Source organism: Staurois parvus, unplaced genomic scaffold, assembly GCF_062004578.1.
Source record: "Staurois parvus isolate SC_StPar_1 unplaced genomic scaffold, SC_StPar_1.0 ptg000051l, whole genome shotgun sequence".
NCBI lineage: Eukaryota > Metazoa > Chordata > Amphibia > Anura > Ranidae > Staurois > Staurois parvus.
The window spans coordinates 2,371,349-2,398,679 of NW_028317847.1; the positions used below are offsets into that span (position 1 = coordinate 2,371,349).

General features: G+C 50.5%; 1 protein-coding gene and 3 non-coding genes across 5 annotated transcripts in view; 1 reads left to right on the forward strand and 3 right to left on the reverse strand.

Moving 5' to 3' along the window:
- RUNDC3B (RUN domain containing 3B) overlaps positions 1–27,331 on the forward strand; it is a 346,416-nt gene that overhangs the window by 269,776 nt on the left and 49,309 nt on the right. The window lies entirely within an intron of this gene.
- TRNAE-UUC (transfer RNA glutamic acid (anticodon UUC)) lies at positions 2,855–2,926 on the reverse strand. Its single transcript has one exon. It is a non-coding gene; the product is annotated as a tRNA-Glu (tRNA).
- Positions 12,247–12,318, reverse strand: TRNAE-UUC (transfer RNA glutamic acid (anticodon UUC)). The gene has a single exon. It is a non-coding gene; the product is annotated as a tRNA-Glu (tRNA).
- Positions 21,919–21,990, reverse strand: TRNAE-UUC (transfer RNA glutamic acid (anticodon UUC)). Its single transcript has one exon. It is a non-coding gene; the product is annotated as a tRNA-Glu (tRNA).

Sequence of the window (27,331 nt, forward strand, 5' to 3'; positions counted from 1 at the left end):
GAGCCGCTTGTTTTGCTCGCTCCTCCTCATTTCCCGGAGTAAAACCTTCATGTGAAAACGGACGTTATTCCTAGGAGGTGTGGGGATGGGAGTACGAAAGTCAGCCTGGTCCATAGTGCTGTCTGTTGTTAGATTGATGTCAATCGTCAGTGGGTTGATGTTGCTTTTCGTTGGTTGGATCCATTGGTGAAATGGCTTGAAATATTTTAGGAACAGTACCAGCAGCAAGATGATAAGCCCCAACAAGCATTCTGATCGGTGCTCAGCAACAGTATTTATAAGCATGGGTAGCACTGTGTTCCCTAAGGCTGCCCACCCATTGGACCAGACTGACTGGAGCCCAGCAACCATCCATTGGTAGCAGTCAGTGGCATTTTTAAGCATGGGCAGAACTGTGTTCTCTGAGGTTGGCCCCTCGCTGTACCAGACATGGAGTAGTAGATAAAAGAATTCAATCAGCTCCAGGATCTTCAAATATTGAGCTAATACTGTGGCCAGGTGATTCCTGCGCAGGATGTACCTCAGAATGAGAACACTTATCAGGACTGTCCCCTTGTACCAGAATGGAGTGGTGGCCAGTAGTGAAAACCAACTGATGGGTCCTGGGGACTCGTTTTCCAGTTCTCTGACCTTTTCCTGCTCCAGTTCTTCCATCATCTTCATGGTCCCCTCCTCCTCCATGCGTATATCTGGGGAGTCTTTGATGAAATATCGGTGTTCCTCCATAATCTTCATGCTCCCCCCCTCCATATGGATATCTGGGGAGTTTTTGATGAAATTTCTTCGTTCCTCCATAATCTTCATATCATTGTCCTTGTCCATGCCGGTCTTTGTGGAGTCTTTGATGTCCTTTCTGTGTACTCCAAAAGGGAGCAACAGAATACCAATCACGGCAAAGATTCTGCACATTTTTTTTTTTTTTTTTTAGAAATACAGAAATCAGCAGTTACTGATCGCTGTGGATCGCTGGATATAAATGGAAAGTCGATTCCAATCGCTGTAGATTGAGTGCAATGAGATACAAAGCAATCAGTCACAGGAGCTCTGTAAGGAAGCAGCTGTCTCTGGTGAGAGAAAACAGCAACTGAGGACTCAGCCTGTGCACAGTGCAAAGTCACAGTGAGGGAGGTCATGTGACCACAGTGAGGGGGGCGGAGTTTATGTGTGACCAATCAGCAGCCTCTGTTCAGCCTGCTTTGCTCTGATTGGCTCATCTGGGGGTGTTTATGTGTGACCAATCAGCAGACTCTGTTCAGCCTGCTTTGCTCTGATTGGCTCATCTGGGGTGTTTATGTGTGACCAATCAACAGCCTCTGTTCAGCCTGCTTTACTCTGATTGGCTCATCTGGGATCCAGCCCAGGCGGCATTGGATTGGATCCTATTATATAACATTGATAACATTTCCCTGTATTAATAATATAGACGCCTCTGTTTATATTCATACAATGTTATTATAATGTCATTTTATTTATTTTACTGTATTAATAGGATTCTAATGATTGATATTAATTGTAATATAAACAATAATGGGTGTAATATTAATAATCCCAATAATTATAATACAATCAAGCTGTTCTGTGTATTTGGATGACATAAATCTCCTGGCCATTCTCTGTGCTGACATTTCCCTGATGTAATGCACACAGGAGCCGCTAGAGGGCAGCAACACTCAGCTCCTCCTGTAGTGTCCCATCACCATGGATTTCCTCCTGGAAGACCCATCACCATGGAGACCAGGCAGGAAGTGATGGTGTGTCCCAGTACTGGGGGGGGGGGGGAGGGGAGGGGAAGGTGAAGTGTTGGGAGGAGGGAGACACTGGGGGGAGAGGGGGGGAGGGGGAGGGGGAGCACGCATTATTATCAATAACAAGATCTGTAATCATCTCATTACTATATAATAATAATGCATTATAGGGGGTGTGATAATCACTACTGACCCCTCCCCCCATCACTACTGACCCCTCCCCCCCATCACCGCTATACCCCTCCCCTATAACCACTATAACCACTATCAATAGTTGTGAAGGGGGGGCCATTGTCACACCACCAACATGGCAGGTAAGTGGGCAGCACCCGTTCCTCAGAGTTGATGGATTATTCTTTTTTCCGGTATTTGTATTTAGGGCCAACAATTGACTCTGATGGGGACACAGATATGAGGAGACTCTGATGGGGACACAGATATGAGGGGACTCTGATGGGGACACAGATATGAGGGGACTCTGATGGGGACACAGATATGGGGGGACTCTGATGGGGACACAGATATGAGGGGACTCTGATGGAGACACAGATATGGGGGGACTCTGATGGGGACACAGATATGAGGGGACTCTGATGAGGACCCAGATATGAGGGGACTCTGATGGGGACAAAGATATGAGGGGACTCTGATGGGGACACAGATATGAGGGGACTCTGATGGGGACACAGATATGAGGGGACTTTGATGGGGACCTAGATATAAAGGGGGGTCCTGAGGAGGTAAGTGGTGACTATATTGGGGACTCTGACATAAGGGGGGACTCTGATTTTATGCATGTATAAATATGGGACTTTCGGCCCCCCGTACTGGAAAGTTTGGCCCCCCCGGCCTAGAACATACCAGAGAAGGGGTGGAGTTCTCCACCTACTGGCTGGAATGGAGAACACAGAACAATGCGATCCATCTGCAGGAAGTCTGCTATTGGAGCGTGTGTAATGAAATCTGTCCAATCGCACGACACATTCCCTTCATTGGTTTTGGTTTGTTATTGATCCCACCAGTAATATATCCTCCACATTGGATTTGTCTCGGCCTTTTCCCCTGGGGGACTCCGATCATCTAGGAGGGGAGGCAGCCATGTTGGAGATTGCGTTGGCCGGGAATTGAACCCGGGTCAGCTGCTGGAAAAGCAGCCATGCTAACCACTACACCACCAACGCGAGGTTCCATGTCTTCTGATGGCGAAGGTCTCCTCCGTGCCTCCGACCCACCAATCCCAACCCTTCTCTCCATTGTATATACAGATATGATGGGGGAGGGGGGGCACCCCAATATAGAGAGAACATTGTATATACAGATATGATGGGGGAGGGGGGGCACCCCAATATAGAGAGAACATTGTATATACAGATATGATGGGGGAGGGGGGGCACCCCAATATAGAGAGAACATTGTATATACAGATATGATGGGGGGGCACCCCAATATAGAGAGAACATTGTATATACAGATATGATGGGGGAGGGGTGACACCCCAATATAGAGAGCACATTGTATATACAGATATGATGGGGGAGGGGTGACACCCCAATATAGAGAGAACATTGTATATACAGATATGGTGGGGGAGGGGTGACACCCCAATATAGAGAGAACATTGTATATATGTCTTCTGATGGTGAACGTCTCTTTGGTGCCTTCAGCCAGGTGCGATGTAACACACACGTCATCCCGCAATTCTCATGCGTCTTGCCATGCGACAATTGCAGCAACATCACACTGCATTTGGGGCGCCATGTTGATGGAGAACGTCTCTTTGGTGCCTCTTCAGACATCTCCATAAAGGACGTCACTGGCAGGAAGGGTTCTCATTGGCCCCAGCAGAAAAGGAAGACTTTGAAGACTCCTCCTGCCTCTAAAGCCAATCAGAGTTCCTTTCTTTTCTCCCAAGCTTCATCCTCAAAGACCAGACCTAAGCCAGGGGCCCAGTTCAGTCACAAACCTGGGGCCCCTAATCCCCAAACCTTCAGACTAGTCCTATTAAACCTCCTGAAGGGAAGCCCCCATTTCCTAAAGTGGGGGGGACGTCTGTTGGCCTTTGGGGTCACCTGGTCAGCAGACATCTCAGAAGCTCAGGTAAGAGATGTGGTGTCCAGAGGCTACAGGCTAGAGTTCATCTCCCAGCCCCCACCCCGCTTTGTGTTGTCCAACCTACCGGTGTCCCCGCAGGGACTAGCGGTCCTCCATGCTGCTCCTGCAGATCTGCTGACCCAAGGAGATCTCCCCATTGTACCAAGATACCCATTGTATACAGATATGATGGGGGAGGGGGGGTACCCCAATATAGAGAGAACATTGTATATACAGATATGATGGGGGAGGGGGGGGGCACCCCAATATAGAGAGAACATTGTATATACAGATATGATGGGGGGGTGGTTACACCCCAATATAGAGAGAACATTGTATATACAGATATGATGGGGAGGGCACCCCAATATAGAGAGAACATTGTATATACAGATATGATGGGGGAAGGGGGGCACCCCAATATAGAGAGAACATTGTATATACAGATATGATGGGGGGGGTGGTTACACCCCAATATAGAGAGAACATTGTATATACAGATATGATGGGGGGGGGCACCCCAATATAGAGAGAACATTGTATATACAGATATGATGGGGGGGGGTTACACCCCAATATAGAGAGAACATTGTATGTACAGATATGATGGGGGAGGGGTGACACCCCAATATAGAGAGAACATTGTATATACAGATATGATGGGGGAGGGGTGACACAACAATATAGAGAGAACATTGTATATACAGATATGATGGGGGAGGGAGGACACCCCAATATAGAGAGAACATTGTATATACAGATATGATGGGGGAGGGGTGACACCCCAATATAGAGAACATTGTATATACAGATATGATGAGGGAGGGGTGACACCCCAATATAGAGAGAACATTGTATATACAGATATGATGGGGGAGGGGTGACACCCTAATATAGAGAGAACATTGTATATACAGATATGATGGGGGAGGGGTGACACCTCAATATAGAGAGAACATTGTATATACAGATATGATGGGGGAGGGGTGACACCCCAATATAGAGAGAACATTGTATATACAGATATGATGGGGGAGGGGTGACACCTCAATATAGAGAGAACATTGTATATACAGATATGATGGGGGAGGGGTGACACCCCAATATAGAGAGAACATTGTATATACAGATATGGTGGGGGAGGGGTGACACCCCAATATAGAGAGAACATTGTATATACAGATATGATGGGGGAGGGGTGACACCCCAATATAGAGAGAACATTGTATATATGTCTTCTGATGGTGAACGTCTCTTTGGTGCCTTCAGCCAGGTGCGATGTAACACACACGTCTTCCCGCAATTCTCATGCGTCTTGCCATGCGACAATTGCAGCAACATCACACTGCATTCGGGGCGCCATGTTGATGGAGAACGTCTCTTTGGTGCCTCTTCAGACATCTCCATAAAGGACGTCACTGGCAGGAAGGGTTCTCATTGGCCCCAGCAGAAAAGGAAGACTTTGAAGACTCCTCCTGCCTCTAAAGCCAATCAGAGTTCCTTTCTTTTCTCCCAAGCTTCATCCTCAAAGACCAGACCTAAGCCAGGGGCCCAGTTCAGTCACAAACCTGGGGCCCCTAATCCCCAAACCTTCAGACTAGTCCTATTAAACCTCCTGAAGGGAAGCCCCCATTTCCTAAAGTGGGGGGACGTCTGTTGGCCTTTGGGGTCACCTGGTCAGCAGACATCTCAGAAGCTCAGGTAAGAGACGTGGTGTCCAGAGGCTACAGGCTAGAGTTCATCTCCCAGCCCCCACCCCGCTTCGTGTTGTCCAACCTACCGGTGTCCCCGCAGGGACTAGCGGTCCTCCATGCTGCTCCTGCAGATCTGCTGACCCAAGGAGATCTCCCCATTGTACCAACAGCAGAATGGTTTCCGGGTTTTTACTCCAACCGTTTCCTTGTTCTAAAGCCTCAAGGAGGGCATAGGCTGCATTCACTCGGGGGATTAGGGGGCATACAGGGGATTCCTGCGGCTGGGATCACTGTGAACAGTGGGGGATGGGAAGTCTGTACAAAGCAATGACAGGCTGAGCCGGGACCATTCCCATGTATCCGCACATCCATCGATCATCTGTGGTCAGGGAAGGATGAGCGATCCTGGCCCTAACCGTAGATGACCGATGGATGTGCGGATACATGGGAATGGTCGCGGCTCCTGTCAGCCTGTCATTGCTTTGTACAGACTTCCCACCCCCCACTGTTCACAGTGATCCCATCCGCAGGAATCCGCTGTATGCCCCTAATCCCCCGAGTGAATGCAGCCTATGTCCTCCTTGAGCTCGGGTTCACACCAATGCGGTGCGGGAAACGCTGCGAATTCTGTGCGTTTCCCGCACCGCATTGCAATCGCATCACGTTCATGCGATCTGGTGCGGGAGTCAGTAATAAATTATTGACACCCGAAACAGATGGCAAGACGCGATGTGATTGCCAGAAATCACATGACATGGGTGAGAAGACCCATGCTATGTGATTCAGGGGCGGATCTAAAGACAGTCCTGCACCTTTGTGGTGCGGATGCGATGTGATTTGAGCCATAGAAAGTGTATGTCCCAAATCGCAGCGCACAGACATTTGCATGGAATGCGCAGAGGAATGCGGTGTGATTCCTGTGCGGATTCCATGCAGTGTCCCGCACCACATAGTGTGAACCGGCTGGGAGGCTTTAGAACAGGGAAAAGGTTGGAGTAAGGCCCCGGTCACAGGGAGCGTACTAATCCGTACAGCCGTGGGGGGCCGTGTTTACTTGCAGGGGATGTACCGGTGTTCATGCATCCCTGTGCAGGCAGGTTCATTGATGTCAATTGGGATGCAGCGGCTGCATGGATACAGACACTGCTCCCAATCTAACATCTGTGCGGGTGAACAGCTCTGAACACAGTGTGCGTTCAGGGCCATGCATCCATACGGATGTCAGATTGGGATCAGCATCTGTGTCCATGTTACCACTACGTCCCAACTGACATCAATGGAACTGCCTGCACAGGGATGCATGAACACCGGTACATCCCCTGCAAATAAACACGGCCCTCCACGGCGGTACAGGTTGGTATGTCCCCTGTGAATGTGGCCTAAAAACCCGGGAACTATTCTGCTGTTGGTACAATGGGGAGATCTCCTTGGGTCAGCAGATCTGCAGGAGCAGCATGGAGGACCGCTAGTCCCTGCGGGGACACCGGCAGGTTGGACAAAACGAAACGGGGTGGGGGCAGGGAGATGAACTCTAGCCTGTAGCCCCTGGACACCACGTCTCTTACCTGAGCTTCTGAGATGTCTGCTGACCAGGTGACCCCAAAGGCCAACAGACGTCCCCCCACTTTAGAAAGTAGGGAAATCCCTTCAGGATGTTTAATAGGACTAGTCTGAAGGTTTGGGGATTAGGGGCCCCAGGCTTGTGACTGAGCTGGGCCCCTGGCTTAGGTCTGGCCTTAGAGGCTTAAGCCTGGGAGAAAAGAAAGGAACTCTGATTGGCTTCAGAGGCAGGAGGAGTCTTCAAAGTCTTCCTTTTCTGCTGGGGCCAATGAGAACCCTTCCTGCCAGTGACGTCCTCTATGGAGATGTCTCAAGAGGCACCAAAGAGACGTTGACCATCAACATGGCGCCCCGAATGCAGTGTGATGTTGCTGCAATTGTCGCATGGCAAGACGCATGAGAATTGCGGGAAAACGTGTTTGTTACATCGCACCTGGCTGAAGGCTGAAATTTTGTCCCTGAGTTTCTTTGGTGCGACAAACGCTTGAATAGGCGACACGCAGAAATGTGTACGAATATCTGTGTATCCAATGTTCTCTCTGAGTCTTCTGGCCGGCCTCTTCGGTTGGCCCGCGCTTCTTCTTTAGCCGCAATACATTCTATAGGTGTCAGACACCGCCTGCCGGTATCTCTAGCAACCCACAGTGCGGGGTTCCTCAGCACGCAGGGTCTAAGTCCCAATCTGCTTATGCACCAGGGCCCCTGATGGTGGGGATGGACTTGGAGCAGACCGAGACCAGGGCGCGACCCCTGAGTACGTCCAGCAGTGGTAGAGAGTACCGTCAGAGGTGTTGCGGGAAATAGAGCCTGACGTGAAGAGGCTGGTAGGCCTGGCAGCAGGGACTGATCAATGCGGGATGGATGGATGGACAGTCAGCGTAACGTAAGGCGTAGTCAGGCAGGCCGGGTCAGCAACATGCTGGCAGCGAGGTACCGGAGGAGCAGGCAGAGAATGGTCAGGGTCACGAGCCGGGTTCAGCAACGTGTGGGCAGCGAGGTACCGGAGGAGCAGGCAGAGAATGGTCAGGGTCACGAGCCGGGTTCAGCAACATGTGGGCAGCGAGGTACCGGAGGAGCAGGCAGAGAATGGTCAGGGTCACGAGCCGGGTCAGCAACGTGCTGGCAGCGAGGTACCGGAGGAGCAGGCAGAGAATGGTCAGGGTCACGAGCCGGGTTCAGCAAGGTGTGGGCAGCGAGATACCGGAGGAGCAGGCAGAGAATGGTCAGGGTCACGAGCTGGGTTCAGCAAGGTGTGGGCAGCGAGATACCGGAGGATCAGGCAGAGAATGGTCAGGTCAAGCCAGGGGTCATGCAGGAGACAATCAGCAGGGTCAGGATCAAGCAGAGGTCGGCAACAGGAAACTTCACAAATCAGATGACAGGAACAGGACAATAAGACTAAACGGCAATTACACATACCTCCTGTCCTGTTTAAATAGCGCGTCCTGCGCTGTCATTGGTGCCAGGCGCCTGTCCACGATCGCGAGTGCGCATGCGCGGCCGTCGCCGCTGCCACGATCGCCCAGGGCCCGCTGGCTAGAGCGTGTCGGTGTTCTGTGCATGCGCCACCCGGCGTAACGCGGCAGAACACCCGACCCCTGCCAATAGGTGAATACGGCTGCGATATTTACAAGTCGAAGATGAAACAGTCTGCTGGACATATAATTGGATGTCTCCCGCACAAGAAAACGCCGACCAGGTATGAGGTGGGATTTTTGTTATTTTTCACCTTCGGTCGCTTGTGCTTCTTCTTTCGCTGGAATAAATTGTGTAGATTAAAGCAGGTGCTATCACTAGGAGATGCGCCGCTGGGATGGCCAGTCGGTTGGTCAGTCCCAGAACTAATGTCATCGCTTGGTGGTTGGATGATGTCACTGATTGATGACATGGTAGAATATCTCTTAGGAATGATGTCATGCGTTGATGGGACGGCATCATCAACCTGTGGAATGACGTCACTCATTGATGAGAACATTTTGCCGTGCCTGAACTCTGTGTTTGGCCTGCGCCTCTTCATTGGCCGGCATAAATCCCGTAGGTGAGCACGCATGTCATCCCTGGGAGGTGGGACGCTGGGAATGGGAAAGTCGGTCTCTTCCATAGCATTGTCCACATTTTCACTTGTTGATGAAAGGATGTAGCCATGTCTGAACTCCTTGGTTGGCCTGCGCCTCTTCAATGGCCGGCTTAAATCCCGTAGGTGAGCACGGATGTCATCCCTGGGAGGTGGGACGCTGGGAATGGGAAAGTCAGTCTCTTCCATAGCACTGTCCACACTTTCACTTGTTGATGGGAAGATGTTAATGTGCCAGAGCCGCTTGTTTTGCTCGCTCCTCCTCATTTCCCGGAGTAAAACCTTCATGTGAAAACGGACGTTATTCCTAGGAGGTGTGGGGATGGGAGTACGAAAGTCAGCCTGGTCCATAGTGCTGTCTGTTGTTAGATTGATGTCAATCGTCAGTGGGTTGATGTTGCTTTTCGTTGGTTGGATCCATTGGTGAAATGGCTTGAAATATTTTAGGAACAGTACCAGCAGCAAGATGATAAGCCCCAACAAGCATTCTGATCGGTGCTCAGCAACAGTATTTATAAGCATGGGTAGCACTGTGTTCCCTAAGGCTGCCCACCCATTGGACCAGACTGACTGGAGCCCAGCAACCATCCATTGGTAGCAGTCAGTGGCATTTTTAAGCATGGGCAGAACTGTGTTCTCTGAGGTTGGCCCCTCGCTGTACCAGACATGGAGTAGTACATAAAAGAATTCAATCAGCTCCAGGATCTTCAAATATTGAGCTAATACTGTGGCCAGGTGATTCCTGCGCAGGATGTACCTCAGAATGAGAACACTTATCAGGACTGTCCCCTTGTACCAGAATGGAGTGGTGGCCAGTAGTGAAAACCAACTGATGGGTCCTGGGGACTCGTTTTCCAGTTCTCTGACCTTTTCCTGCTCCAGTTCTTCCATCATCTTCATGGTCCCCTCCTCCTCCATGCGTATATCTGGGGAGTCTTTGATGAAATATCGGTGTTCCTCCATAATCTTCATGCTCCCCCCCTCCATATGGATATCTGGGGAGTTTTTGATGAAATTTCTTCGTTCCTCCATAATCTTCATATCATTGTCCTTGTCCATGCCGGTCTTTGTGGAGTCTTTGATGTCCTTTCTGTGTACTCCAAAAGGGAGCAACAGAATACCAATCACGGCAAAGATTCTGCACATTTTTTTTTTTTTTTTTTAGAAATACAGAAATCAGCAGTTACTGATCGCTGTGGATCGCTGGATATAAATGGAAAGTCGATTCCAATCGCTGTAGATTGAGTGCAATGAGATACAAAGCAATCAGTCACAGGAGCTCTGTAAGGAAGCAGCTGTCTCTGGTGAGAGAAAACAGCAACTGAGGACTCAGCCTGTGCACAGTGCAAAGTCACAGTGAGGGAGGTCATGTGACCACAGTGAGGGGGGCGGAGTTTATGTGTGACCAATCAGCAGCCTCTGTTCAGCCTGCTTTGCTCTGATTGGCTCATCTGGGGGTGTTTATGTGTGACCAATCAGCAGACTCTGTTCAGCCTGCTTTGCTCTGATTGGCTCATCTGGGGTGTTTATGTGTGACCAATCAACAGCCTCTGTTCAGCCTGCTTTACTCTGATTGGCTCATCTGGGATCCAGCCCAGGCGGCATTGGATTGGATCCTATTATATAACATTGATAACATTTCCCTGTATTAATAATATAGACGCCTCTGTTTATATTCATACAATGTTATTATAATGTCATTTTATTTATTTTACTGTATTAATAGGATTCTAATGATTGATATTAATTGTAATATAAACAATAATGGGTGTAATATTAATAATCCCAATAATTATAATACAATCAAGCTGTTCTGTGTATTTGGATGACATAAATCTCCTGGCCATTCTCTGTGCTGACATTTCCCTGATGTAATGCACACAGGAGCCGCTAGAGGGCAGCAACACTCAGCTCCTCCTGTAGTGTCCCATCACCATGGATTTCCTCCTGGAAGACCCATCACCATGGAGACCAGGCAGGAAGTGATGGTGTGTCCCAGTACTGGGGGGGAGGGGAGGGGAAGGTGAAGTGTTGGGGAGGAGGGAGACACTGGGGGGAGAGGGGGGGAGGGGGAGCACGCATTATTATCAATAACAAGATCTGTAATCATCTCATTACTATATAATAATAATGCTGCATTATAGGGGGTGTGATAATCACTACTGACCCCTCCCCCCCATCACTACTGACCCCTCCCCCCCATCACCGCTATACCCCTCCCCTATAACCACTATAACCACTATCAATAGTTGTGAAGGGGGGGCCATTGTCACACCACCAACATGGCAGGTAAGTGGGCAGCACCCGTTCCTCAGAGTTGATGGATTATTCTTTTTTCCGGTATTTGTATTTAGGGCCAACAATTGACTCTGATGGGGACACAGATATGAGGAGACTCTGATGGGGACACAGATATGAGGGGACTCTGATGGGGACACAGATATGAGGGGACTCTGATGGGGACACAGATATGGGGGGACTCTGATGGGGACACAGATATGGGGGGACTCTGATGGGGACACAGATATGAGGGGACTCTGATGGAGACACAGATATGGGGGGACTCTGATGAGGACACAGATATGAGGGGACTCTGATGGGGACAAAGATATGAGGGGACTCTGATGGGGACACAGATATGAGGGGACTCTGATGGGGACACAGATATGAGGGGACTTTGATGGGGACCTAGATATAAAGGGGGGTCCTGAGGAGGTAAGTGGTGACTATATTGGGGACTCTGACATAAGGGGGGACTCTGATTTTATGCATGTATAAATATGGACTTTCGGCCCCCGTACTGGAAAGTTTGGCCCCCCCGGCCTAGAACATACCAGAGAAGGGGTGGAGTTCTCCACCTACTGGCTGGAATGGAGAACACAGAACAATGCGATCCATCTGCAGGAAGTCTGCTATTGGAGCGTGTGTAATGAAATCTGTCCAATCGCACGACACATTCCCTTCATTGGTTTTGGTTTGTTATTGATCCCACCAGTAATATATCCTCCACATTGGATTTGTCTCGGCCTTTTCCCCTGGGGGACTCCGATCATCTAGGAGGGGAGGCAGCCATGTTGGAGATTGCGTTGGCCGGGAATTGAACCCGGGTCAGCTGCTGGAAAAGCAGCCATGCTAACCACTACACCACCAACGCGAGGTTCCATGTCTTCTGATGGCGAAGGTCTCCTCCGTGCCTCCGACCCACCAATCCCAACCCTTCTCTCCATTGTATATACAGATATGATGGGGGAGGGGGGGCACCCCAATATAGAGAGAACATTGTATATACAGATATGATGGGGGAGGGGGGGCACCCCAATATAGAGAGAACATTGTATATACAGATATGATGGGGGAGGGGGGGCACCCCAATATAGAGAGAACATTGTATATACAGATATGATGGGGGGGCACCCCAATATAGAGAGAACATTGTATATACAGATATGATGGGGGAGGGGTGACACCCCAATATAGAGAGCACATTGTATATACAGATATGATGGGGGAGGGGTGACACCCCAATATAGAGAGAACATTGTATATACAGATATGGTGGGGGAGGGGTGACACCCCAATATAGAGAGAACATTGTATATATGTCTTCTGATGGTGAACGTCTCTTTGGTGCCTTCAGCCAGGTGCGATGTAACACACACGTCATCCCGCAATTCTCATGCGTCTTGCCATGCGACAATTGCAGCAACATCACACTGCATTTGGGGCGCCATGTTGATGGAGAACGTCTCTTTGGTGCCTCTTCAGACATCTCCATAAAGGACGTCACTGGCAGGAAGGGTTCTCATTGGCCCCAGCAGAAAAGGAAGACTTTGAAGACTCCTCCTGCCTCTAAAGCCAATCAGAGTTCCTTTCTTTTCTCCCAAGCTTCATCCTCAAAGACCAGACCTAAGCCAGGGGCCCAGTTCAGTCACAAACCTGGGGCCCCTAATCCCCAAACCTTCAGACTAGTCCTATTAAACCTCCTGAAGGGAAGCCCCCATTTCCTAAAGTGGGGGGGACGTCTGTTGGCCTTTGGGGTCACCTGGTCAGCAGACATCTCAGAAGCTCAGGTAAGAGATGTGGTGTCCAGAGGCTACAGGCTAGAGTTCATCTCCCAGCCCCCACCCCGCTTTGTGTTGTCCAACCTACCGGTGTCCCCGCAGGGACTAGCGGTCCTCCATGCTGCTCCTGCAGATCTGCTGACCCAAGGAGATCTCCCCATTGTACCAAGATACCCATTGTATACAGATATGATGGGGGAGGGGGGGTACCCCAATATAGAGAGAACATTGTATATACAGATATGATGGGGGAGGGGGGGGGCACCCCAATATAGAGAGAACATTGTATATACAGATATGATGGGGGGGTGGTTACACCCCAATATAGAGAGAACATTGTATATACAGATATGATGGGGAGGGCACCCCAATATAGAGAGAACATTGTATATACAGATATGATGGGGGAAGGGGGGCACCCCAATATAGAGAGAACATTGTATATACAGATATGATGGGGGGGGTGGTTACACCCCAATATAGAGAGAACATTGTATATACAGATATGATGGGGGGGGGCACCCCAATATAGAGAGAACATTGTATATACAGATATGATGGGGGGGGGGTTACACCCCAATATAGAGAGAACATTGTATGTACAGATATGATGGGGGAGGGGTGACACCCCAATATAGAGAGAACATTGTATATACAGATATGATGGGGGAGGGGTGACACAACAATATAGAGAGAACATTGTATATACAGATATGATGGGGGAGGGAGGACACCCCAATATAGAGAGAACATTGTATATACAGATATGATGGGGGAGGGGTGACACCCCAATATAGAGAACATTGTATATACAGATATGATGAGGGAGGGGTGACACCCCAATATAGAGAGAACATTGTATATACAGATATGATGGGGGAGGGGTGACACCCTAATATAGAGAGAACATTGTATATACAGATATGATGGGGGAGGGGTGACACCTCAATATAGAGAGAACATTGTATATACAGATATGATGGGGGAGGGGTGACACCCCAATATAGAGAGAACATTGTATATACAGATATGATGGGGGAGGGGTGACACCTCAATATAGAGAGAACATTGTATATACAGATATGATGGGGGAGGGGTGACACCCCAATATAGAGAGAACATTGTATATACAGATATGGTGGGGGAGGGGTGACACCCCAATATAGAGAGAACATTGTATATACAGATATGATGGGGGAGGGGTGACACCCCAATATAGAGAGAACATTGTATATATGTCTTCTGATGGTGAACGTCTCTTTGGTGCCTTCAGCCAGGTGCGATGTAACACACACGTCTTCCCGCAATTCTCATGCGTCTTGCCATGCGACAATTGCAGCAACATCACACTGCATTCGGGGCGCCATGTTGATGGAGAACGTCTCTTTGGTGCCTCTTCAGACATCTCCATAAAGGACGTCACTGGCAGGAAGGGTTCTCATTGGCCCCAGCAGAAAAGGAAGACTTTGAAGACTCCTCCTGCCTCTAAAGCCAATCAGAGTTCCTTTCTTTTCTCCCAAGCTTCATCCTCAAAGACCAGACCTAAGCCAGGGGCCCAGTTCAGTCACAAACCTGGGGCCCCTAATCCCCAAACCTTCAGACTAGTCCTATTAAACCTCCTGAAGGGAAGCCCCCATTTCCTAAAGTGGGGGGACGTCTGTTGGCCTTTGGGGTCACCTGGTCAGCAGACATCTCAGAAGCTCAGGTAAGAGACGTGGTGTCCAGAGGCTACAGGCTAGAGTTCATCTCCCAGCCCCCACCCCGCTTCGTGTTGTCCAACCTACCGGTGTCCCCGCAGGGACTAGCGGTCCTCCATGCTGCTCCTGCAGATCTGCTGACCCAAGGAGATCTCCCCATTGTACCAACAGCAGAATGGTTTCCGGGTTTTTACTCCAACCGTTTCCTTGTTCTAAAGCCTCAAGGAGGGCATAGGCTGCATTCACTCGGGGGATTAGGGGGCATACAGGGGATTCCTGCGGCTGGGATCACTGTGAACAGTGGGGGATGGGAAGTCTGTACAAAGCAATGACAGGCTGAGCCGGGACCATTCCCATGTATCCGCACATCCATCGATCATCTGTGGTCAGGGAAGGATGAGCGATCCTGGCCCTAACCGTAGATGACCGATGGATGTGCGGATACATGGGAATGGTCGCGGCTCCTGTCAGCCTGTCATTGCTTTGTACAGACTTCCCACCCCCCACTGTTCACAGTGATCCCATCCGCAGGAATCCGCTGTATGCCCCTAATCCCCCGAGTGAATGCAGCCTATGTCCTCCTTGAGCTCGGGTTCACACCAATGCGGTGCGGGAAACGCTGCGAATTCTGTGCGTTTCCCGCACCGCATTGCAATCGCATCACGTTCATGCGATCTGGTGCGGGAGTCAGTAATAAATTATTGACACCCGAAACAGATGGCAAGACGCGATGTGATTGCCAGAAATCACATGACATGGGTGAGAAGACCCATGCTATGTGATTCAGGGGCGGATCTAAAGACAGTCCTGCACCTTTGTGGTGCGGATGCGATGTGATTTGAGCCATAGAAAGTGTATGTCCCAAATCGCAGCGCACAGACATTTGCATGGAATGCGCAGAGGAATGCGGTGTGATTCCTGTGCGGATTCCATGCAGTGTCCCGCACCACATAGTGTGAACCGGCTGGGAGGCTTTAGAACAGGGAAAAGGTTGGAGTAAGGCCCCGGTCACAGGGAGCGTACTAATCCGTACAGCCGTGGGGGGCCGTGTTTACTTGCAGGGGATGTACCGGTGTTCATGCATCCCTGTGCAGGCAGGTTCATTGATGTCAATTGGGATGCAGCGGCTGCATGGATACAGACACTGCTCCCAATCTAACATCTGTGCGGGTGAACAGCTCTGAACACAGTGTGCGTTCAGGGCCATGCATCCATACGGATGTCAGATTGGGATCAGCATCTGTGTCCATGTTACCACTACGTCCCAACTGACATCAATGGAACTGCCTGCACAGGGATGCATGAACACCGGTACATCCCCTGCAAATAAACACGGCCCTCCACGGCGGTACAGGTTGGTATGTCCCCTGTGAATGTGGCCTAAAAACCCGGGAACTATTCTGCTGTTGGTACAATGGGGAGATCTCCTTGGGTCAGCAGATCTGCAGGAGCAGCATGGAGGACCGCTAGTCCCTGCGGGGACACCGGCAGGTTGGACAAAACGAAACGGGGTGGGGGCAGGGAGATGAACTCTAGCCTGTAGCCCCTGGACACCACGTCTCTTACCTGAGCTTCTGAGATGTCTGCTGACCAGGTGACCCCAAAGGCCAACAGACGTCCCCCCACTTTAGAAAGTAGGGAAATCCCTTCAGGATGTTTAATAGGACTAGTCTGAAGGTTTGGGGATTAGGGGCCCCAGGCTTGTGACTGAGCTGGGCCCCTGGCTTAGGTCTGGCCTTAGAGGCTTAAGCCTGGGAGAAAAGAAAGGAACTCTGATTGGCTTCAGAGGCAGGAGGAGTCTTCAAAGTCTTCCTTTTCTGCTGGGGCCAATGAGAACCCTTCCTGCCAGTGACGTCCTCTATGGAGATGTCTCAAGAGGCACCAAAGAGACGTTGACCATCAACATGGCGCCCCGAATGCAGTGTGATGTTGCTGCAATTGTCGCATGGCAAGACGCATGAGAATTGCGGGAAAACGTGTTTGTTACATCGCACCTGGCTGAAGGCTGAAATTTTGTCCCTGAGTTTCTTTGGTGCGACAAACGCTTGAATAGGCGACACGCAGAAATGTGTACGAATATCTGTGTATCCAATGTTCTCTCTGAGTCTTCTGGCCGGCCTCTTCGGTTGGCCCGCGCTTCTTCTTTAGCCGCAATACATTCTATAGGTGTCAGACACCGCCTGCCGGTATCTCTAGCAACCCACAGTGCGGGGTTCCTCAGCACGCAGGGTCTAAGTCCCAATCTGCTTATGCACCAGGGCCCCTGATGGTGGGGATGGACTTGGAGCAGACCGAGACCAGGGCGCGACCCCTGAGTACGTCCAGCAGTGGTAGAGAGTACCGTCAGAGGTGTTGCGGGAAATAGAGCCTGACGTGAAGAGGCTGGTAGGCCTGGCAGCAGGGACTGATCAATGCGGGATGGATGGATGGACAGTCAGCGTAACGTAAGGCGTAGTCAGGCAGGCCGGGTCAGCAACATGCTGGCAGCGAGGTACCGGAGGAGCAGGCAGAGAATGGTCAGGGTCACGAGCCGGGTTCAGCAACGTGTGGGCAGCGAGGTACCGGAGGAGCAGGCAGAGAATGGTCAGGGTCACGAGCCGGGTTCAGCAACATGTGGGCAGCGAGGTACCGGAGGAGCAGGCAGAGAATGGTCAGGGTCACGAGCCGGGTCAGCAACGTGCTGGCAGCGAGGTACCGGAGGAGCAGGCAGAGAATGGTCAGGGTCACGAGGCGGTTTCAGCAACGTGTGGGCAGCGAGGTACCGGAGGAGCAGGCAGAGAATGGTCAGGGTCACGAGCCGGGTTCAGCAAGGTGTGGGCAGCGAGATACCGGAGGAGCAGGCAGAGAATGGTCAGGGTCACGAGGCGGGTTCAGCAACGTGTGGGCAGCGAGGTACCGGAGGAGCAGGCAGAGAATGGTCAGGGTCACGAGGCGGGTTCAGCAACGTGTGGGCAGCGAGGTACCGGAGGAGCAGGCAGAGAATGGTCAGGGTCACGAGGCGGGTTCAGCAACGTGTGGGCAGCGAGATACCAGAGGATCAGGCAGAGAATGGTCAGGGTCACGAGCCGGGTTCAGCAAGGTGTGGGCAGCGAGATACCGGAGGATCAGGCAGAGAATGGTCAGGTCAAGCCAGGGGTCATGCAGGAGACAATCGGCAGGGTCAGGATCAAGCAGAGGTCGGCAACAGGAAACTTCACAAATCAGATGACAGGAACAGGACAATAAGACTAAACGGCAATTACACATACCTCCTGTCCTGTTTAAATAGCGCGTCCTGCGCTGTCATTGGTGCCAGGTGCCTGTCCACGATCGCAAGTGCTCATGCGCAGCCGTCGCCGCTGACACGATCGCCCAGGGCCCGCTGGCTAGAGCGTGTCGGTGTTCTGTGCATGCGCCACCCGGCGTAACGCGGCAGAACACCCGACCCCTGACAATAGGTGAATACGGCTGCGATATTTACAAGTCGAAGATGAAACAGTCTGCTGGACATATAATTGGATGTCTCCCGCACAAGAAAACGCCGACCAGGTATGAGGTGGGATTTTTGTTATTTTTCACCTTAGGTCGCTTGTGCTTCTTCTTTCGCTGGAATAAATTGTGTAGATTAAAGCAGGTGCTATCACTAGGAGATGCGCCGCTGGGATGGCCAGTCGGTTGGTCAGTCCCAGAACTAATGTCATCGCTTGGTGGTTGGATGATGTCACTGATTGATGACATGGTAGAATATCTCTTAGGAATGATGTCATGCGTTGATGGGACGGCATCATCAACCTGTGGAATGACGTCACTCATTGATGAGAACATTTTGCCGTGCCTGAACTCTGTGGTTGGCCTGCGCCTCTTCATTGGCCGGCATAAATCCCGTAGGTGAGCACGCATGTCATCCCTGGGAGGTGGGACGCTGGGAATGGGAAAGTCGGTCTCTTCCATAGCATTGTCCACATTTTCACTTGTTGATGAAAGGATGTAGCCATGTCTGAACTCCTTGGTTGGCCTGCGCCTCTTCAATGGCCGGCTTAAATCCCGTAGGTGAGCACGGATGTCATCCCTGGGAGGTGGGACGCTGGGAATGGGAAAGTCAGTCTCTTCCATAGCACTGTCCACACTTTCACTTGTTGATGGGAAGATGTTAATGTGCCAGAGCCGCTTGTTTTGCTCGCTCCTCCTCATTTCCCGGAGTAAAACCTTCATGTGAAAACGGACGTTATTCCTAGGAGGTGTGGGGATGGGAGTACGAAAGTCAGCCTGGTCCATAGTGCTGTCTGTTGTTAGATTGATGTCAATCGTCAGTGGGTTGATGTTGCTTTTCGTTGGTTGGATCCATTGGTGAAATGGCTTGAAATATTTTAGGAACAGTACCAGCAGCAAGATGATAAGCCCCAACAAGCATTCTGATCGGTGCTCAGCAACAGTATTTATAAGCATGGGTAGCACTGTGTTCCCTAAGGCTGCCCACCCATTGGACCAGACTGACTGGAGCCCAGCAACCATCCATTGGTAGCAGTCAGTGGCATTTTTAAGCATGGGCAGAACTGTGTTCTCTGAGGTTGGCCCCTCGCTGTACCAGACATGGAGTAGTAGATAAAAGAATTCAATCAGCTCCAGGATCTTCAAATATTGAGCTAATACTGTGGCCAGGTGATTCCTGCGCAGGATGTACCTCAGAATGAGAACACTTATCAGGACTGTCCCCTTGTACCAGAATGGAGTGGTGGCCAGTAGTGAAAACCAACTGATGGGTCCTGGGGACTCGTTTTCCAGTTCTCTGACCTTTTCCTGCTCCAGTTCTTCCATCATCTTCATGGTCCCCTCCTCCTCCATGCGTATATCTGGGGAGTCTTTGATGAAATATCGGTGTTCCTCCATAATCTTCATGCTCCCCCCCTCCATATGGATATCTGGGGAGTTTTTGATGAAATTTCTTCGTTCCTCCATAATCTTCATATCATTGTCCTTGTCCATGCCGGTCTTTGTGGAGTCTTTGATGTCCTTTCTGTGTACTCCAAAAGGGAGCAACAGAATACCAATCACGGCAAAGATTCTGCACATTTTTTTTTTTTTTTTTTAGAAATACAGAAATCAGCAGTTACTGATCGCTGTGGATCGCTGGATATAAATGGAAAGTCGATTCCAATCGCTGTAGATTGAGTGCAATGAGATACAAAGCAATCAGTCACAGGAGCTCTGTAAGGAAGCAGCTGTCTCTGGTGAGAGAAAACAGCAACTGAGGACTCAGCCTGTGCACAGTGCAAAGTCACAGTGAGGGAGGTCATGTGACCACAGTGAGGGGGGCGGAGTTTATGTGTGACCAATCAGCAGCCTCTGTTCAGCCTGCTTTGCTCTGATTGGCTCATCTGGGGGTGTTTATGTGTGACCAATCAGCAGACTCTGTTCAGCCTGCTTTGCTCTGATTGGCTCATCTGGGGTGTTTATGTGTGACCAATCAACAGCCTCTGTTCAGCCTGCTTTACTCTGATTGGCTCATCTGGGATCCAGCCCAGGCGGCATTGGATTGGATCCTATTATATAACATTGATAACATTTCCCTGTATTAATAATATAGACGCCTCTGTTTATATTCATACAATGTTATTATAATGTCATTTTATTTATTTTACTGTATTAATAGGATTCTAATGATTGATATTAATTGTAATATAAACAATAATGGGTGTAATATTAATAATCCCAATAATTATAATACAATCAAGCTGTTCTGTGTATTTGGATGACATAAATCTCCTGGCCATTCTCTGTGCTGACATTTCCCTGATGTAATGCACACAGGAGCCGCTAGAGGGCAGCAACACTCAGCTCCTCCTGTAGTGTCCCATCACCATGGATTTCCTCCTGGAAGACCCATCACCATGGAGACCAGGCAGGAAGTGATGGTGTGTCCCAGTACTGGGGGGGGGGGGGAGGGGAGGGGAAGGTGAAGTGTTGGGAGGAGGGAGACACTGGGGGGAGAGGGGGGGAGGGGGAGGGGGAGCACGCATTATTATCAATAACAAGATCTGTAATCATCTCATTACTATATAATAATAATGCATTATAGGGGGTGTGATAATCACTACTGACCCCTCCCCCCCATCACTACTGACCCCTCCCCCCCATCACCGCTATACCCCTCCCCTATAACCACTATAACCACTATCAATAGTTGTGAAGGGGGGGCCATTGTCACACCACCAACATGGCAGGTAAGTGGGCAGCACCCGTTCCTCAGAGTTGATGGATTATTCTTTTTTCCGGTATTTGTATTTAGGGCCAACAATTGACTCTGATGGGGACACAGATATGAGGAGACTCTGATGGGGACACAGATATGAGGGGACTCTGATGGGGACACAGATATGAGGGGACTCTGATGGGGACACAGATATGGGGGGACTCTGATGGGGACACAGATATGAGGGGACTCTGATGGAGACACAGATATGGGGGGACTCTGATGGGGACACAGATATGAGGGGACTCTGATGAGGACCCAGATATGAGGGGACTCTGATGGGGACAAAGATATGAGGGGACTCTGATGGGGACACAGATATGAGGGGACTCTGATGGGGACACAGATATGAGGGGACTTTGATGGGGACCTAGATATAAAGGGGGGTCCTGAGGAGGTAAGTGGTGACTATATTGGGGACTCTGACATAAGGGGGGACTCTGATTTTATGCATGTATAAATATGGGACTTTCGGCCCCCCGTACTGGAAAGTTTGGCCCCCCCCGGCCTAGAACATACCAGAGAAGGGGTGGAGTTCTCCACCTACTGGCTGGAATGGAGAACACAGAACAATGCGATCCATCTGCAGGAAGTCTGCTATTGGAGCGTGTGTAATGAAATCTGTCCAATCGCACGACACATTCCCTTCATTGGTTTTGGTTTGTTATTGATCCCACCAGTAATATATCCTCCACATTGGATTTGTCTCGGCCTTTTCCCCTGGGGGACTCCGATCATCTAGGAGGGGAGGCAGCCATGTTGGAGATTGCGTTGGCCGGGAATTGAACCCGGGTCAGCTGCTGGAAAAGCAGCCATGCTAACCACTACACCACCAACGCGAGGTTCCATGTCTTCTGATGGCGAAGGTCTCCTCCGTGCCTCCGACCCACCAATCCCAACCCTTCTCTCCATTGTATATACAGATATGATGGGGGAGGGGGGGCACCCCAATATAGAGAGAACATTGTATATACAGATATGATGGGGGAGGGGGGGCACCCCAATATAGAGAGAACATTGTATATACAGATATGATGGGGGAGGGGGGGCACCCCAATATAGAGAGAACATTGTATATACAGATATGATGGGGGAGGGGGGGCACCCCAATATAGAGAGAACATTGTATATACAGATATGATGGGGGAGGGGGGGCACCCCAATATAGAGAGAACATTGTATATACAGATATGATGGGGGGGGGGTTACACCCCAATATAGAGAGAACATTGTATATACAGATATGATGGGGGGGCACCCCAATATAGAGAGAACATTGTATATACAGATATATATATGTCTTCTGATGGTGAACGTCTCTTTGGTGCCTTCAGCCAGGTGCGATGTAACACACACGTCATCCCGCAATTCTCATGCGTCTTGCCATGCGACAATTGCAGCAACATCACACTGCATTTGGGGCGCCATGTTGATGGAGAACGTCTCTTTGGTGCCTCTTCAGACATCTCCATAAAGGACGTCACTGGCAGGAAGGGTTCTCATTGGCCCCAGCAGAAAAGGAAGACTTTGAAGACTCCTCCTGCCTCTAAAGCCAATCAGAGTTCCTTTCTTTTCTCCCAAGCTTCATCCTCAAAGACCAGACCTAAGCCAGGGGCCCAGTTCAGTCACAAACCTGGGGCCCCTAATCCCCAAACCTTCAGACTAGTCCTATTAAACCTCCTGAAGGGAAGCCCCCATTTCCTAAAGTGGGGGGGACGTCTGTTGGCCTTTGGGGTCACCTGGTCAGCAGACATCTCAGAAGCTCAGGTAAGAGATGTGGTGTCCAGAGGCTACAGGCTAGAGTTCATCTCCCAGCCCCCACCCCGCTTTGTGTTGTCCAACCTACCGGTGTCCCCGCAGGGACTAGCGGTCCTCCATGCTGCTCCTGCAGATCTGCTGACCCAAGGAGATCTCCCCATTGTACCAAGATACCCATTGTATACAGATATGATGGGGGAGGGGGGGTACCCCAATATAGAGAGAACATTGTATATACAGATATGATGGGGGAGGGGGGGCACCCCAATATAGAGAGAACATTGTATATACAGATATGATGGGGGGGGCACCCCAATATAGAGAGAACATTGTATATACAGATATGATGGGGAAGGGGGGCACCCCAATATAGAGAGAACATTGTATATACAGATATGATGGGGGGGTGGTTACACCCCAATATAGAGAGAACATTGTATATACAGATATGATGGGGGGGGCACCCCAATATAGAGAGAACATTGTATATACAGATATGATGGGGGGGGGTTACACCCCAATATAGAGAGAACATTGTATGTACAGATATGATGGGGGAGCTTTGACACAACAATATAGAGAGAACATTGTATATACAGATATGATGGGGGTGGGAGGACACCCCAATATAGAGAGAACATTGTATATACAGATATGATGGGGGAGGGGTGACACCCCAATATAGAGAACATTGTATATACAGATATGATGGGGGAGGGGTGACACCTCAATATAGAGAGAACATTGTATATACAGATATGATGAGGGAGGGGTGACACCCCAATATAGAGAGAACATTGTATATACAGATATGATGGGGGAGGGGTGACACCCTAATATAGAGAGAACATTGTATATACAGATATGATGGGGGAGGGGTGACACCTCAATATAGAGAGAACATTGTATATACAGATATGATGGGGGAGGGGTGACACCCCAATATAGAGAGAACATTGTATATACAGATATGATGGGGGAGGGGTGACACCTCAATATAGAGAGAACATTGTATATACAGATATGATGGGGGAGGGGTGACACCCCAATATAGAGAGAACATTGTATATACAGATATGATGGGGGAGGGGTGACACCCCAATATAGAGAGAACATTGTATATACAGATATGGTGGGGGAGGGGTGACACCCCAATATAGAGAGAACATTGTATATACAGATATGATGGGGGAGGGGTGACACCCCAATATAGAGAGAACATTGTATATATGTCTTCTGATGGTGAACGTCTCTTTGGTGCCTTCAGCCAGGTGCGATGTAACACACACGTCTTCCCGCAATTCTCATGCGTCTTGCCATGCGACAATTGCAGCAACATCACACTGCATTCGGGGCGCCATGTTGATGGAGAACGTCTCTTTGGTGCCTCTTCAGACATCTCCATAAAGGACGTCACTGGCAGGAAGGGTTCTCATTGGCCCCAGCAGAAAAGGAAGACTTTGAAGACTCCTCCTGCCTCTAAAGCCAATCAGAGTTCCTTTCTTTTCTCCCAAGCTTCATCCTCAAAGACCAGACCTAAGCCAGGGGCCCAGTTCAGTCACAAACCTGGGGCCCCTAATCCCCAAACCTTCAGACTAGTCCTATTAAACCTCCTGAAGGGAAGCCCCCATTTCCTAAAGTGGGGGGACGTCTGTTGGCCTTTGGGGTCACCTGGTCAGCAGACATCTCAGAAGCTCAGGTAAGAGACGTGGTGTCCAGAGGCTACAGGCTAGAGTTCATCTCCCAGCCCCCACCCCGCTTCGTGTTGTCCAACCTACCGGTGTCCCCGCAGGGACTAGCGGTCCTCCATGCTGCTCCTGCAGATCTGCTGACCCAAGGAGATCTCCCCATTGTACCAACAGCAGAATGGTTTCCGGGTTTTTACTCCAACCGTTTCCTTGTTCTAAAGCCTCAAGGAGGGCATAGGCTGCATTCACTCGGGGGATTAGGGGGCATACAGGGGATTCCTGCGGCTGGGATCACTGTGAACAGTGGGGGATGGGAAGTCTGTACAAAGCAATGACAGGCTGAGCCGGGACCATTCCCATGTATCCGCACATCCATCGATCATCTGTGGTCAGGGAAGGATGAGCGATCCTGGCCCTAACCGTAGATGACCGATGGATGTGCGGATACATGGGAATGGTCGCGGCTCCTGTCAGCCTGTCATTGCTTTGTACAGACTTCCCACCCCCCACTGTTCACAGTGATCCCATCCGCAGGAATCCGCTGTATGCCCCTAATCCCCCGAGTGAATGCAGCCTATGTCCTCCTTGAGCTCGGGTTCACACCAATGCGGTGCGGGAAACGCTGCGAATTCTGTGCGTTTCCCGCACCGCATTGCAATCGCATCACGTTCATGCGATCTGGTGCGGGAGTCAGTAATAAATTATTGACACCCGAAACAGATGGCAAGACGCGATGTGATTGCCAGAAATCACATGACATGGGTGAGAAGACCCATGCTATGTGATTCAGGGGCGGATCTAAAGACAGTCCTGCACCTTTGTGGTGCGGATGCGATGTGATTTGAGCCATAGAAAGTGTATGTCCCAAATCGCAGCGCACAGACATTTGCATGGAATGCGCAGAGGAATGCGGTGTGATTCCTGTGCGGATTCCATGCAGTGTCCCGCACCACATAGTGTGAACCGGCTGGGAGGCTTTAGAACAGGGAAAAGGTTGGAGTAAGGCCCCGGTCACAGGGAGCGTACTAATCCGTACAGCCGTGGGGGGCCGTGTTTACTTGCAGGGGATGTACCGGTGTTCATGCATCCCTGTGCAGGCAGGTTCATTGATGTCAATTGGGATGCAGCGGCTGCATGGATACAGACACTGCTCCCAATCTAACATCTGTGCGGGTGAACAGCTCTGAACACAGTGTGCGTTCAGGGCCATGCATCCATACGGATGTCAGATTGGGATCAGCATCTGTGTCCATGTTACCACTACGTCCCAACTGACATCAATGGAACTGCCTGCACAGGGATGCATGAACACCGGTACATCCCCTGCAAATAAACACGGCCCTCCACGGCGGTACAGGTTGGTATGTCCCCTGTGAATGTGGCCTAAAAACCCGGGAACTATTCTGCTGTTGGTACAATGGGGAGATCTCCTTGGGTCAGCAGATCTGCAGGAGCAGCATGGAGGACCGCTAGTCCCTGCGGGGACACCGGCAGGTTGGACAAAACGAAACGGGGTGGGGGCAGGGAGATGAACTCTAGCCTGTAGCCCCTGGACACCACGTCTCTTACCTGAGCTTCTGAGATGTCTGCTGACCAGGTGACCCCAAAGGCCAACAGACGTCCCCCCACTTTAGAAAGTAGGGAAATCCCTTCAGGATGTTTAATAGGACTAGTCTGAAGGTTTGGGGATTAGGGGCCCCAGGCTTGTGACTGAGCTGGGCCCCTGGCTTAGGTCTGGCCTTAGAGGCTTAAGCCTGGGAGAAAAGAAAGGAACTCTGATTGGCTTCAGAGGCAGGAGGAGTCTTCAAAGTCTTCCTTTTCTGCTGGGGCCAATGAGAACCCTTCCTGCCAGTGACGTCCTCTATGGAGATGTCTCAAGAGGCACCAAAGAGACGTTGACCATCAACATGGCGCCCCGAATGCAGTGTGATGTTGCTGCAATTGTCGCATGGCAAGACGCATGAGAATTGCGGGAAAACGTGTTTGTTACATCGCACCTGGCTGAAGGCTGAAATTTTGTCCCTGAGTTTCTTTGGTGCGACAAACGCTTGAATAGGCGACACGCAGAAATGTGTACGAATATCTGTGTATCCAATGTTCTCTCTGAGTCTTCTGGCCGGCCTCTTCGGTTGGCCCGCGCTTCTTCTTTAGCCGCAATACATTCTATAGGTGTCAGACACCGCCTGCCGGTATCTCTAGCAACCCACAGTGCGGGGTTCCTCAGCACGCAGGGTCTAAGTCCCAATCAGCTTATGCACCAGGGCCCCTGATGGTGGGGATGGACTTGGAGCAGACCGAGACCAGGGCGCGACCCCTGAGTACGTCCAGCAGTGGTAGAGAGTACCGTCAGAGGTGTTGCGGGAAATAGAGCCTGACGTGAAGAGGCTGGTAGGCCTGGCAGCAGGGACTGATCAATGCGGGATGGATGGATGGACAGTCAGCGTAACGTAAGGCGTAGTCAGGCAGGCCGGGTCAGCAACATGCTGGCAGCGAGGTACCGGAGGAGCAGGCAGAGAATGGTCAGGGTCACGAGCCGGGTTCAGCAACGTGTGGGCAGCGAGGTACCGGAGGAGCAGGCAGAGAATGGTCAGGGTCACGAGCCGGGTTCAGCAACATGTGGGCAGCGAGGTACCGGAGGAGCAGGCAGAGAATGGTCAGGGTCACGAGCCGGGTCAGCAACGTGCTGGCAGCGAGGTACCGGAGGAGCAGGCAGAGAATGGTCAGGGTCACGAGG